The sequence below is a fragment of the Vulpes vulpes genome, chromosome 8, assembly GCF_048418805.1.
Source record: "Vulpes vulpes isolate BD-2025 chromosome 8, VulVul3, whole genome shotgun sequence".
In the NCBI taxonomy this organism is placed as follows: Eukaryota; Metazoa; Chordata; class Mammalia; order Carnivora; family Canidae; genus Vulpes; species Vulpes vulpes.
The window spans coordinates 42,933,258-42,945,930 of record NC_132787.1 but is presented as its reverse complement, the minus strand read 5'-3'; the positions used below and the strand labels follow the sequence as shown (position 1 = coordinate 42,945,930).

At 37.6% G+C, this 12,673-nt stretch overlaps 1 protein-coding gene across 14 annotated transcripts in view; it reads right to left on the bottom strand.

Moving 5' to 3' along the window:
• The window catches only part of ERC1 (ELKS/RAB6-interacting/CAST family member 1), a 537,425-nt gene that overhangs the window by 33,430 nt on the left and 491,322 nt on the right, over positions 1 to 12,673 (bottom strand). The window contains exon 19 of one of the 14 annotated variants that reach the window (XR_012003006.1): positions 12,211 to 12,316. The exons of the other annotated variants lie outside the window; for them this stretch is intronic. The gene's annotated coding sequence lies outside the window, so the exon portion shown is untranslated. Of the gene's footprint in view, positions 1 to 12,210; positions 12,317 to 12,673 lie in introns of those variants that run through there. 14 annotated transcript variants of the gene reach the window in all.

Below are 12,673 nucleotides of genomic sequence, written 5' to 3'. Positions count from 1 at the left end.
GCTCCTACTCCCGCAACCCCTGGTTCATGCTCTCTCTCTCTCTCTCTCTCTCTCTCGCTCACCCTAATAAATAAATAAACTCTTAAAAAAAACGGTAATATTAAGGGGTCTTGCTGGCTCAATCAGTGGAACATGTGACTCTTGATCTTGGGGTTGTGAGTTTGAGCCCCACACTGGGTACAGAGATTATCTAAGAATAAAATCTTAAAAAAAAAAAGGTAAGATTTTTAAAGTCTGATAATATTAAAACCTAATTCATCAACCAAAACCTAATTTATAGTACTACTAAGTATCACTGCAATTTAAAACAAGATCTGTTAAGTGTTAAAATTAAAGGCTCCCTTTCACTAGGAGAACACAGGCCAGGTAGGGAGATTTTCTTTTGTGCCTAAGTGGTCTTTTATATAAAAATTAGTAGGCAGAGCAATAAAGGGGCATTCATACAGTATAGAAGAATACCTCTAGAAAATTCCTGATTTCATTCATTCACTAAACAAGTATCAGCTTCATGTTTTATGTGCCTTTATGTCGATTACACAGCTTTTTTGAGGAAGGTCCAATGACTAACTTCTTTTCACATAGCATTTTGGACTGAAGTCACCAGCACACCCTGCAACTCCCCTGGGGGGAGTATTCTGTAATTAGTGGATGTGAGTAACAGATTGTGCAGTAGTGCAGCCCCCCCCCCCCCTTTTAATAAGCAGGGCCTCATGATTTATTTGGAATGCTGTTTCCAGAGTTTGTTTGAAAGTCAGTTGTTTGAAACCCAGAAACAATTACCTAAGTGGTAGTTAGGTTCCCAAGCAGTCCCCATGAGATACTGACCCATAATGCTTGCTCTGGGCTGAATCATGCTCCCTCCCCCAACTCACATATTGAAGCTCTAATCCCATATCCTCAGAATGCAGATAATTAAAGGAGCAATATCTACTTTAAAGATCTGAAGAGGTAACTGAGTTAAGATGAGGCTGTTAGGGGGCGTCCTATTGCAATGACTGGTGTCCTTGTGAAGAAGGGGAGGCAATCTGGACACAGGGACACCAGGGATGCATGTACATGAAGGAAAGGCCATGTGAGGATACAGTGAGGAGGCGGCCATCTGCAAGCCAAGGACGAGGCCTCAGGAGGAACCAACCGTGCCAATGTCTCAGTCTTGAACTGCTAGCTTCCAGAACTGTAAGAAATAAATTACTGTTGTTCAAGCCACCTGGTCTGTGGTATTTTGTTATGGCAGCCTTGCAAACTAATACAATACTGTTGGTATATGATATCATAGAACTTAACTGCCATTCGTAACATTTTACATATTGGAAGATGCCTTCTGGGCTCTAACTCCGGACTTTAGAAAAACATTTTCGCTTGCCTCAGTGGCGGGTGAGTGTGGTCCAGTCCCATCTCTCCTACTTAGCAGAAAACCTCACTTCTATGGAGTAGCTCCAGCAGCAAGATATTCTTAAAAGGGGTACAGGAGGTTCTCTTAGAGACTTAGGGAGTAACAGCAACAACAGCTAGAACAGTAACTAGTGGCCGCTGTGAAGGGCTAGGTCATTCAAGTAGCAGGGACTCGTCAGACTGCAGGAAGGGAGGTCTGTGGCAGTATTTCCTCATACTGTCTGGAAGCAGGGCTTTAGGTTGTGGGGCACAGGAGAGCCAAGTCAGGAATGGTAGTACAGCCTGTACATAGACTGAAGATTGCTTTTATTTTTTTTTTAATTTTTATTTATTTATGATAGTCACACAGAGAGAGAGAGGCAGAGACATAGGCAGAGGGAGAAGCAGGCTCCATGCACCGGGAGCCCGACGTGGGATTCGATCCCGGGTCTCCAGGATCGCGCCCTGGGCCAAAGGTAGGCACTAAACCGCTGCACCACCCAGGGATCCCTGAAGATTGCTTTTATGTCAAGGTATCCTTTTGATTTTACATCTAAAAGGTTCTGTCCCATTGGGAGAGAGGTGTACTCCCCCATCTTTGTCTTTTCTTAAGTTTAAATAAGTTTCCCTTAGAGAATGACTGTTGCACCTAGCCACTGTTACCACAGGAGCTTTGTATCCTTCTGGTGTGCTGGGGTAGAAATACGGTGGAGCCCCTGGCATACACCATAGGAGATGCTGCCCATAGAAAATCTATTTCTAGACTGTCCCACCAAACATTTGGTAAAGAAATAGTTTGGAAGAAAGCTTAGGGCCATTTATTTCAAATGTTCTGACTAGACCAAAAACCTGTCATTTCCAAAGTTTCTAAGTTCTACTGGCTTTAAGTTTGCAGTGCTTATGCTGGTCATGTTTTTTTTTTTTTTTTTTTTTTTTGTATCCACAGGATTAATTTTCTTCTTTGCTTCATCGTGGGAGCACTATCTGTGTAAGATGACATTGGAGATGACAGAGCCGTGTTTAATGTACTGGACTGTAGCAATTGTCAAGACTCATTAAAATACCAAGATGGTAAATAATTGCTCCTGCAGGAGCTCTAGGGAATCACGAGTGTTAACCTCTTCTCCCACGGGAATACTTTAAACACAAAAGGAAAAATGCAGTTAGGGAAGCTAGAAAACATTAAGATCTCTATAAACACAGAGCTTTGTAATTAACAAAACATTCCATATTCATACTTTAGAACTCTAAAGAGTCCAGTGCAAGACCAAGCTAATAAAAACTAGACTAAAAAAAGGTTCTTGCATTTTTTGTTGCAAAGTTAAGGACATGAGACCTGAATTCAGAGTAGGTGTTTTATGTTCACTTTTATTTAGTACAGGCTAGTTGGGGGTAGGCACCAGTAACGAGGACCAAGAGCTATCCTAGTCAAGAAGTGGAGGGAAAGACCTGCAGACAAAACAGAAAAAGGAGAATTCCCCTCCTCTGAGAGAAGTAAGAAAGGAAATGGTTGGAGGGATCTTGATCTTTTCTATCAAAAAAAGTTCTGGTCTAGCTAAGCCTTTTAATATTCTCTCTCCACAAGCAAGATTATACTCCATTCTGCACCAAGCCTGTAGCTCTGTCCCCATTTAAGTGCATCCTTTCATGGGTGCACCATAAGGATACTCTCACACTGGGAGTGAGTGCAAATAAAGCTTAATATCTGTGTAATTTCAGCTATGTAAGAGGTCCTTATTGTCTTTATATTCAAATCCTCATTTCCTCATCCTTTCCCCAACTCAGCTTTTGGAGGTTTTATCAGAAGACAACAGCAGGGTGTCCTATGGCCCAGCTTAGCACCCTGTCAGCCCCCATCCTCTCTTGTGGTGTCTGCCCAGCTCTTCCCTATCTTCCTCCCCCTTTTTTTTTGAACAAGCTTTTCTCTGACAGATTTTCAACATCCAACTGGCAAGATACTCTGCTCTTTGCAGAAAAAGGTTAATGGCAGCTGTCAGAGGGAGGAGAAAGTGCCAGACTGTATGAGAGCAGAGGGAGAGAAGCAGTGAGGCTACTCCACAGGGTTTTTCTCATAAATTTGTTCACACACACACACACACACACACACACACTATACTCAAGCCCAGTTCTGATACAGACACACATTTATCTTCACAGCTCTGCAGTTATTTTTGCTGGATTGCTGGTCTTGCCTCTCTCTTAGCCTCTCAAACTCTGCTGCTCTTAGTTTTTTGGATAAGGAGTTCAAACATCACAAAAAGAAGAAAGCCAGATTAGAAACAGTCAGGCTGGGAACCAGAACAAAGTTTGTTGCCCCACAAAGAACTATTCTGTTTCTTTTCTTATGTTCTCTTCCTGCTGTCCCCTATCCCTTGCCCCCCAACAGCTCATAAGTCCATTTGGCTCACTCGTGTGGGACAACAATCTGTGCAAATGCATTCAAGAGAGAAGAATGAAACGTTATGTTGTGACTGATAATTGATGCATTCCCTGAGTGAGGGTAGATGACTTTTAGGTTCTGTGCCCAATACTGCCCCAGCATTACACACTCCTGATTCACCATCTTGAAAAGAGAGGGATACAAGCCAAAGAGTGATTGATCAAAATCAAGAAAACAAATGAAGAAGGAATCCAAGGAGATGACAAGGTCTGAGCCAAGTTTTGGAACAATACTTCCCTGGAAATTAAAAAATGGGACAGAGTGCTGGGAAAGAGAGCTGGAATTCAAAGCTCCATGACCCACAGAGCAGGCTGGCTGATATAAGTTCATTCCAGTGTGTTTGGGCCCCTGATTGGAGGCTGGCATTCATGGTGGAAAAAAAGAATTTGTTTTCTAAGGAGAAACGCCATTTTTAGCTTTTTAGCAAATGTTGCTTATCAGTCTAACTGCTTCAAAAAGTTAAAAAGAGACTAGTTGTGGGGTATGATTTCTCTGTTTTCATATTTTACTAAAGTTTTTTTTTTTAAAAAAAGTTTACTTATTTTTTAAAAGTAGGCTCCATGCCCAATTTGGGGCTCAAACTCATGTCCCCGAGATCAAGAGTCACATGCTCTTCTGATTGAGCCAGCCAAACGCCACTGTTTTCATTTTAACTACCATCGACATATTGTGAAATGCATAGATCTTTAAGTGTACAATTTGATGAATTTTGGTAAATCCATTTACCCACATAACTGTCTCCCTAGCCAAATTATAGAACATTTCCAACATTCCAGAAAGTCTCTTGTATTCTTTTTTTCAGTCAATTCCTTTGGTAACCAGTGTACTAATTTTACCAACACGGATTAGTTTACCCTGTTCATAAATGTCATACAAATGAAATCATACATTAATTACATTTTATTTTGTATCTGGCTTTTTTGATATAGTGTTTTTGAGGTTCATTTGTAAAGTTACTTGTATTACTAGTTCATTGTTGCTTACTGCTTAGTAGTATTCCATTACATGATACATAATAGTTAAAAATATCTAATTTGTTAATGACATGTGGACTGTTTCCAGTTTGGGGCTTTTAAAAATAAAGTTGTTCTGAACACTCTAGTACACATCTTTTTGTGCACACTTCTCTTTAGTAAGAAGGGAACTGCTGGATTATAGAATAGGAGTATATCTAATTTAGTAAGAAACTGCCTAACGGTTCCCCAAAGTCTTGTACCACATTACATTCTTACTAGCAATGTAGCTGAGTTCTAGGGGCTGCATATCCTTACTAACAACTGTATTACCAGTTTTGTTAATTTCAACCATTTTTTTGTGAGATTGTAGTACAATCTTATTGTGGCTTTCATTTGTGCATTTTTTCATATGTTTAATTTGTGTATTTTCATCTTGTGAAATGTCTATTCAAGTCTTCTGTCTGCTTAAAAATTACGTTGTTTTGTCTTTTTGTTATTGACTTTTATTTATTTTTAAAATTTTTTAAAAGATTTTATTTATTTATTCATGAGAGACACACACAAAGAGAGGGGCAGAGACACGGGCAGAGGGAGAAGCAGGCTCCATGCAAGGAGCCCGATATGGGACTCGATCCTGGGACCCCGGGTCACGACCTGAGCCAAAGGCAGATGCTCAACCGCTGAGCCACCCAGGTGTCCCTGTTATTGACTTTTAAAACTTATCTTCTCAATGGAAGTCCTTTGTTCAACACACACACACACACACACACACACACAGAAAATATTTTCTCACAGCATTTTGATGAACACAAGCTTAAAGTTTTGATAAAGTCCAATTTTTTTCATTTTTCTCTTATGTTTAGTGTTTTATGTTTCTATACCTGCTAAATTTGGGGCACTTTTGGCTATATACCTACCATTTAGCTAATATCTGAAATTAAAACACATTTCTTTATTAAGGCCTAAAACCAACTACCCATTGCTAACCCTTGTTTACGAAGGCACAATTTTAGAACCAAAAACACTGGCTTTACCTAAAATTCCAGGGCTATTAAAGTTGCAGAAATGAAAGCTGCATTTTCAAAAATATTCAATCATTCAACATATAGGCTAAATATATTTATGGATAGCATGACATGATTTGTATCAAATGGGCAAAATATTGACAACTATGATGGGGTTAGGGTGGGGGCACTAAAGGTCTGGGACTCAATGTTAGTTTTTAAATCTCTGAAAGCAAAATCTATCATAGCCCTTTGAAATTTATTCCATGTTCACAGATTCTTCCCTGTTTAACCGGAATGTTTCTTTTTGTAATTTAATATACCCTCTCATTCTGTCCTCAGAAGAAACAGAAAAAAAAAGGAGAAACATGGGCCTTCTTACCATTTGGAAAAAAACCCTTCACCCTATAACTGAGCTCTGTGCCTTTAATTGTTCTATATAAGCTGCCCTTTTGAAACAATTATTTTAAAAATATTCCTGTCTTCCTCTTAAGTCTTCTACTTATTTTATATTTTGTTTGAGCTACAATGTCATATTCAAATACAGTCCTAAAATTTTGAGAGGCAATATTTACATTCCCTTTACCCTAGAACAATAGACAATCAGGGTTGGGGGGAAAAAAACAACCTTAAAAATAATCTGATTCAAATCATCTCCCAATGCTGAATCCTTTCTACAACCCCAAGTGAACAGCTTCTCATCCAATGAAAAACAGATTTCATATATGGCTATCCATTTGCTTGCTGACAGATCCAGTAAGCTTTTCTTTCTGTTGAACTAAAAACTGCCTTCTTAAAATGTCTACCCACAGGTCATGGGGTAACACTGCATTAGTCAATATACAAATATACAATATACAGTTACAGTTCATTCTGTAACTGATTGTATCATCTTGTTGCTGCCTATAAGTAATATTTTGGAGTTGTCTATACTAGTACACTTCTTCATATTTTTAATACTCTTAGGCATCTCCATTTTCACAAGATGATGAAAATCTGAACCTCATATTTACTGACCTAAGTTTAAAATTTTTTAAAATTTTGAAATAATTTCAAACTTACAGAAAAGTTGCAAGAATATAAAGACCTGTCCAACTCTTCATCCAGAATACTTGATAACATTTTACTATCTTTGCTTTATCATTCATTTGTTGTATCTACATATAAATTCATATATGCTTCCTAATCGTTAAATTTAGATTACATATTGTTTAGTAGAAGTATATCTTTGTTCTTCTTGTGCATATTATCAGAAAATATATAATGCTGATTTGTCCTACTAATGGTGATGTTAATTTACTTCAGTCACTTGGTTTAAATGGTATCTTTTAGGTTTTTCCAATATAAATTAACTAAAAGAGTTTTGTGTTAATTGAGTGGAATACCTTATTTATGAAGAGATACTTTCACTATGCAAATACAAACTTTTACATACTGGTTTCCACATTTATTGATGATTCTTGCCCAAAGCAGTTATTACTATGATGGTTGCCAAATAGTGATTCTCTAATTCCATCATTCCTTCCACTTTTATTAGCCCACACTCTTCTATAGGATACAGCTTTCCTTTCTCTCCTATTCGTTTATTCATTCATTTCTTTATACTGGTATAGATTCATAGATTTCCATTTTATTCAATGGGCTTCATTTTGTTCAAAGGGCATAGATTTCCATTTAATTCAATCTATTATCAATATTGATTTTGTTGCTCAAATTCTTCAAAATTTTTCATTGAGAGTCCCATGTCCTTTTGACATACCCTACCACTCTTGAACACTTCCTTACTTTCTGATATAATAAGATGTTCTGGATTTACGTTGTTCTATGCCATACACAGCCTTAGACTCAGACAGGACTCTAAGGAGTCCTGAATATCTGAATACTTGGGCAGTAATATTTAGGGTCTCCTTAAAATCATGTCTATTTAAATGAACTCTGGTGTTGTTATACATTGAGATGTTAAAAAAAAGAAAAAGCCTATGGAAACTCACTGTATATACTGGAAGGATATTGAAGACGTGACTTATAATTTGATTCTAGATGAGGACCCATGGGGACTCCTCATTGGGTTTTATCTGTTACACAAACTCCATAACTAATCAAGTTTCTCTCTTGACACTGCCTGAGAGCTCACTTCTGGATTCACCTTATTTTTCTCTAACTTCATTTCCCCTTGATTATTAGAATCATGAAAATTGGAACAAAGAATAGAGGACATTTCTTTAAGAGATTCTGAAACTCTCTATCCCTCTAGGGAGGCACTGCTTCCAGAACTACTCACTCAATTCAGATATTGTAAGATTTAGAACTGAGTTGCTGATTATTCATTTCATCCTTTTGGAACATGCTTCCCTTTAACCTCAAAGCTAACTGAATACAATTCTATGAATATAACTTCTTAATTTTATGATAAGTAAAAATAATGTAATGTGAGCTTGAAAAAAATTATCTCAAAGATAAAATGATGGTTCTTTTGTATATAAAGATGTTTAAAAACAAGCTTTCTTTGGCCATAAGCTATCTGAAATATGACCTATTCCAAATTTAATTGGTTGTCGGACCTTAACAAGATTGCAGCTAGAGATGAAGTAGCCTTAAATTCACTATTTGAACAATGTATCCCTGGTAAAGTGTAGAGATAAAAAACCAAAGGAGGGCAGCCCTGGTGGCTCAGCGGTTTAGCACCGCCTGCAGCCCAGGGTGTGATCCTGGAGACCCTGGATCGAGTCCCACGTCAGGCTCCCTGCATGAAGCCTGCTTCTCCCTCTGCCTGTGTCTCTGCCTCTCTCTCCTCTCTGTGTATTCTCATGAATAAATAAATAAAATCTTAAAAAAAAGAAAAAGAAAACCAAAGGAATAGGACCCAAATACCAAGTCTTTAAAATATAATCTGCATGTATCCATTTACCTGCACACCAAAATGCTTAAAGTGTAAACAACTAACTATAGGTATTCATTCCCAAATGAATCTGTTTAGTGTTTGGTGACTATATTGACTCTGGCCAGTGTGTGTAAATCACAATACATACAATTTCTTCAAATCAGGGTACTTTGACCCATGAACGATATTATGCTCCAACCTCGTTTCTACATTCACTTTCTATGAACCATTGTGCTGGTGACAAGTTGAAAAGTTGTTCATTGTTGTAGGGAAATCATGTTATACAACACAAAAGTGTATAAATAGGAGAGCCATAGACTTATAAATGTTTCCTCACCTCATTGTAAAGTTGAATACAATCACTTGCAGCTATGAGAAAGGTTACACATAGGGGTGTGGTATTTCCAGTATCTGCATCTGCAAATATCTAGAGTAACCCACCTTATTGTATCTTCCTGAAACCAAGGAGATAATATGTAGCATATGTTTGACATAACCTTTTAAAGACATACCTAACATTTAGGTCAAACTCATTTTTATCCCTCCCAAATACACCAAGACCCAAATTCATGAGCTCAGTGAAAATAAGTCTGAAAATTTAAAGCCTCTAATTGCCTGCATATACTGACAAGTTTTAGTTGAAAATTTCCCACAATTTTCACATAGTTCTATTAATACTTGCCCCAAGAACCAATAACTCAACTCCTTGAAGAGATGTTAGTTGTATGTTATCTAGTGTCAATGCTGGATTCATGGAGAATTGTCTGTCACTGGGGATGGGGCAGAAACACTGAAACCAGGGCTGCCTAAGACTGAGTCTGGAGCAGAAAAATGAAAAAACTTCCCCTGACCCGACCATGAGTACTGGACTGAGAAACAAAAGCAGTCTGCTACTTGAAGGGAAAGAGCATACAGAAAGAGCCTTCCATGACAAAGGCATGGGGAACCTACTGAAAGCTGAGAACACAGTGGAAAAACAAAAAAATCAATACTCTAGAATTTATATTAAAGACATGATAGTAAAAAGAAAAAAAAAATAAAAAAAAATAAATAAAGACATGATAGTGGTGGGACGCCTGGGTGGCTCAGCAGTTGGGTGTCTGTCTTTGGTTTAGGGCGTGATCCCAGGATTTCAGGACTGAGTTCTGCACTGGGCTCCCTGCATAGAACCTGCTTCTCCCTCTGCTTATGTCTCTACCTCTCTCTGGGTCTTTCATGAGTAAAATAAATAAAATCTTAAAAAAAAAAAAAGACATGATAGTGGTAGCTCACTGGAAAATTTGAAGCCTGTGGTGCACTAAAGGTAACTATAGCAAAAACAAGACTCAAATCCAGCTCAATTACTGACTTATGGAAGAGGAATGCCTATTTCCAGACATAAATATTACTGACCTCAGTTCCAATTGTTCTTTTACATATAATATTTACCATTTAATAAAAAAATTATGAGGCACACAAAAAACACAAGCAAACTTAAAGACAGACCAATGGAAATTATCCAGATTCATAGTAGGAATCACAAAATATAACATGAAAGACAAAACAAAACAGACATCCAAAAGATATGGGACAAGATCAAATAATTGAACAAATATGTAGGTGTAGTCGTAGAAGAGAGAAAGGGGCAAAAAATATTTGAAGAGATAATAGCCAAGAATTTTCTAAAATTAATGAAAGACAACAAAACACAGATCCAAGAGATTCAGAGATCCAAAACAGGATTTTAGTCCAAACAGGAAATATAAAGAAAAACACAAGTAGGCAGATTATTTTCAAATGGCTGAAAACAAAAGATAAAAAGAGAATCTTGAAAGCAGTCAGAGAAAAAAGAAACATGACCAAGGAAAAAATATGTACATGAATATAAAAGACTTTTTATCTGAAACTGTGGAAGCCAGGTAAAAATGTAACAGCATCTCTAAAATATTAAAAAATGAAACAGTCAACCTAGGATTCTATATCCAGAGAAGAGTATCTTTCAAAAAGAAGGCATATTAGCTTGCAAGGCTGCTATATAAAGTACAACAGACTGGGTGTATTTTAACAACAGAAATGTATTTTCTCACAGTTCTGGAACTTAGAAGTTCAAGATCAAGGTGTTGGGGGTTGATTTCTACTGAGGTCTCTCCTTGGCTTTCAGATGACTGCCTTCCTCACATGTTTTTTTTTCTTCTGTGATTACGTACTCCTAGCATCTCTCTGTAGGTTCTAATCTCTTCTTTTAAGGACACCAGTTATATTGGATTAGGGCCCATCCTATCAGCCTCATTTTAACTTAATTACCTCGTTGAAGGCTCTATCTGCAAATACAGTCACATTTTGGGAGTTAGGGATTCAATATACAAATTTGGTGGGACATAATTCAGCTTGTAATATCCCACCTCCACTCCCCCAAGATTCCTGTGTTTCTCACATGCAAAACACATTTATTCTCATCCCAACACCCCAAAAGTCTTAACTCATTTCAGCCTCAATTCTAAATTCCAAATCTCATCTAAATCAAATGTGGATGAGACTCAAGGTATGATTCATCCTAAGGCAAAAATTCCTCTCTAGATATGAACCTGTTGAAACCAGACAACTTATCTACTTCTAAAGTACAGCAGTAGTAGGACAGTTAGACATTCCTATTCCAGGAGGGGTCATGGGTCTCAAGCAAGTTGAAAACCTTGCAAGGTAAATTCTATTAGATTTTAAGGCTTAAGAATAATCCTCTTTGGCAGGATGCTCTGTCCTCTAGGTCCTCTGGGGTGGCAACTCCACCCCTCTAGCCCTAGGTGATAACCTGGCCTACTGAAACCTAGGAGGTAGCCCTGCCCTGTGGAACCAAGGAGGAAGAAATAGCCTTGCCTGCTAGACCTGTGCCTGGTGCTGGTGGAATATATGCTGTCTTCAAGAAACTTTTTTTACATATAAAGACCCAGATAGCTTAAAAGCAAATATATGGAAAGATATACCACACACACATTAACCTAAAGAAAACTAGAATGGTTATGCGAATGTCAGGCAAAACACATTTCAGAGCATGGAATACCACTAGTTTTCAAGGGAGACATTACATAATAATAAATCAATTCATCAAGAACACATACCAATTGTTAATGTGTATGTACTCAATAACAGAGCTTTAGGATACATAAAGCAAAAAACAATAAATAATAAAAAAAAAGCAAATCTGTAAGTTTAGTTGGTGTGATAGCCAGCCTCTAAAAAGGCAAAGGAAATAAAACAATTCTGTGAAATCTTCTGATATAAGTTTCTATTTCTATAGGCTGAGCAGTTGCAGATTATAGGGTTATGACTCAGGATGAGTCTGAATGGTTACTAACATCAATAGTAAGCTTATCCAAAGCTACTGAATGGCACTGAGGAAACTGTCTTGGGTTGCCCAATGGATAAATAATCAGCTAAGTATATACTAAACATTCTCTACACATATAATACTGTGCTAGGCACTTAAAAAATACAAGATGGTTCTGGCAGTGAAGAAGCTTCCCTAATTGGAGAAATAAGAATCTCAAATATGAAATACAAACTAGTAAACTATGCAGAACTCACCAGAATTCACTTGCTCATTTAAGTTACTGAGAAAGTGGTACTTGTTGATGTGGTGCTAATTTTAAGATGAAAATTTTGTAGTTCAGGTCTTTAACAGACAGGAAGGCTAGAATAGGAAGATGGATATGAAAACAAATATAAGTGTAGTAGTACTACAGAAACCCTAAAGAGGGAGTGGCACATTCTGCCTAGGGTTTCAGGAATGGATACATAGAAGAAATGATGTCTGAGCTGAGCTTATAAAAACTCAGATTCCTATTTAGGTATTGCCCAGGGAGACAAGGTAGGGAAGGGCATATTAGGCAGAAGGAACAACATGAGCAAAAGGGCAGAAGTATAAAAACTGTAGGTATAAAACTAAGTGCTTGAGTATGCTTCAAGGCTTAGATGAGAAGAGATGTGCATTTAATAAATAGGCCAAATGAAAGAAAGCCTTGTAGCATATGATAAGGAGTATGGGATT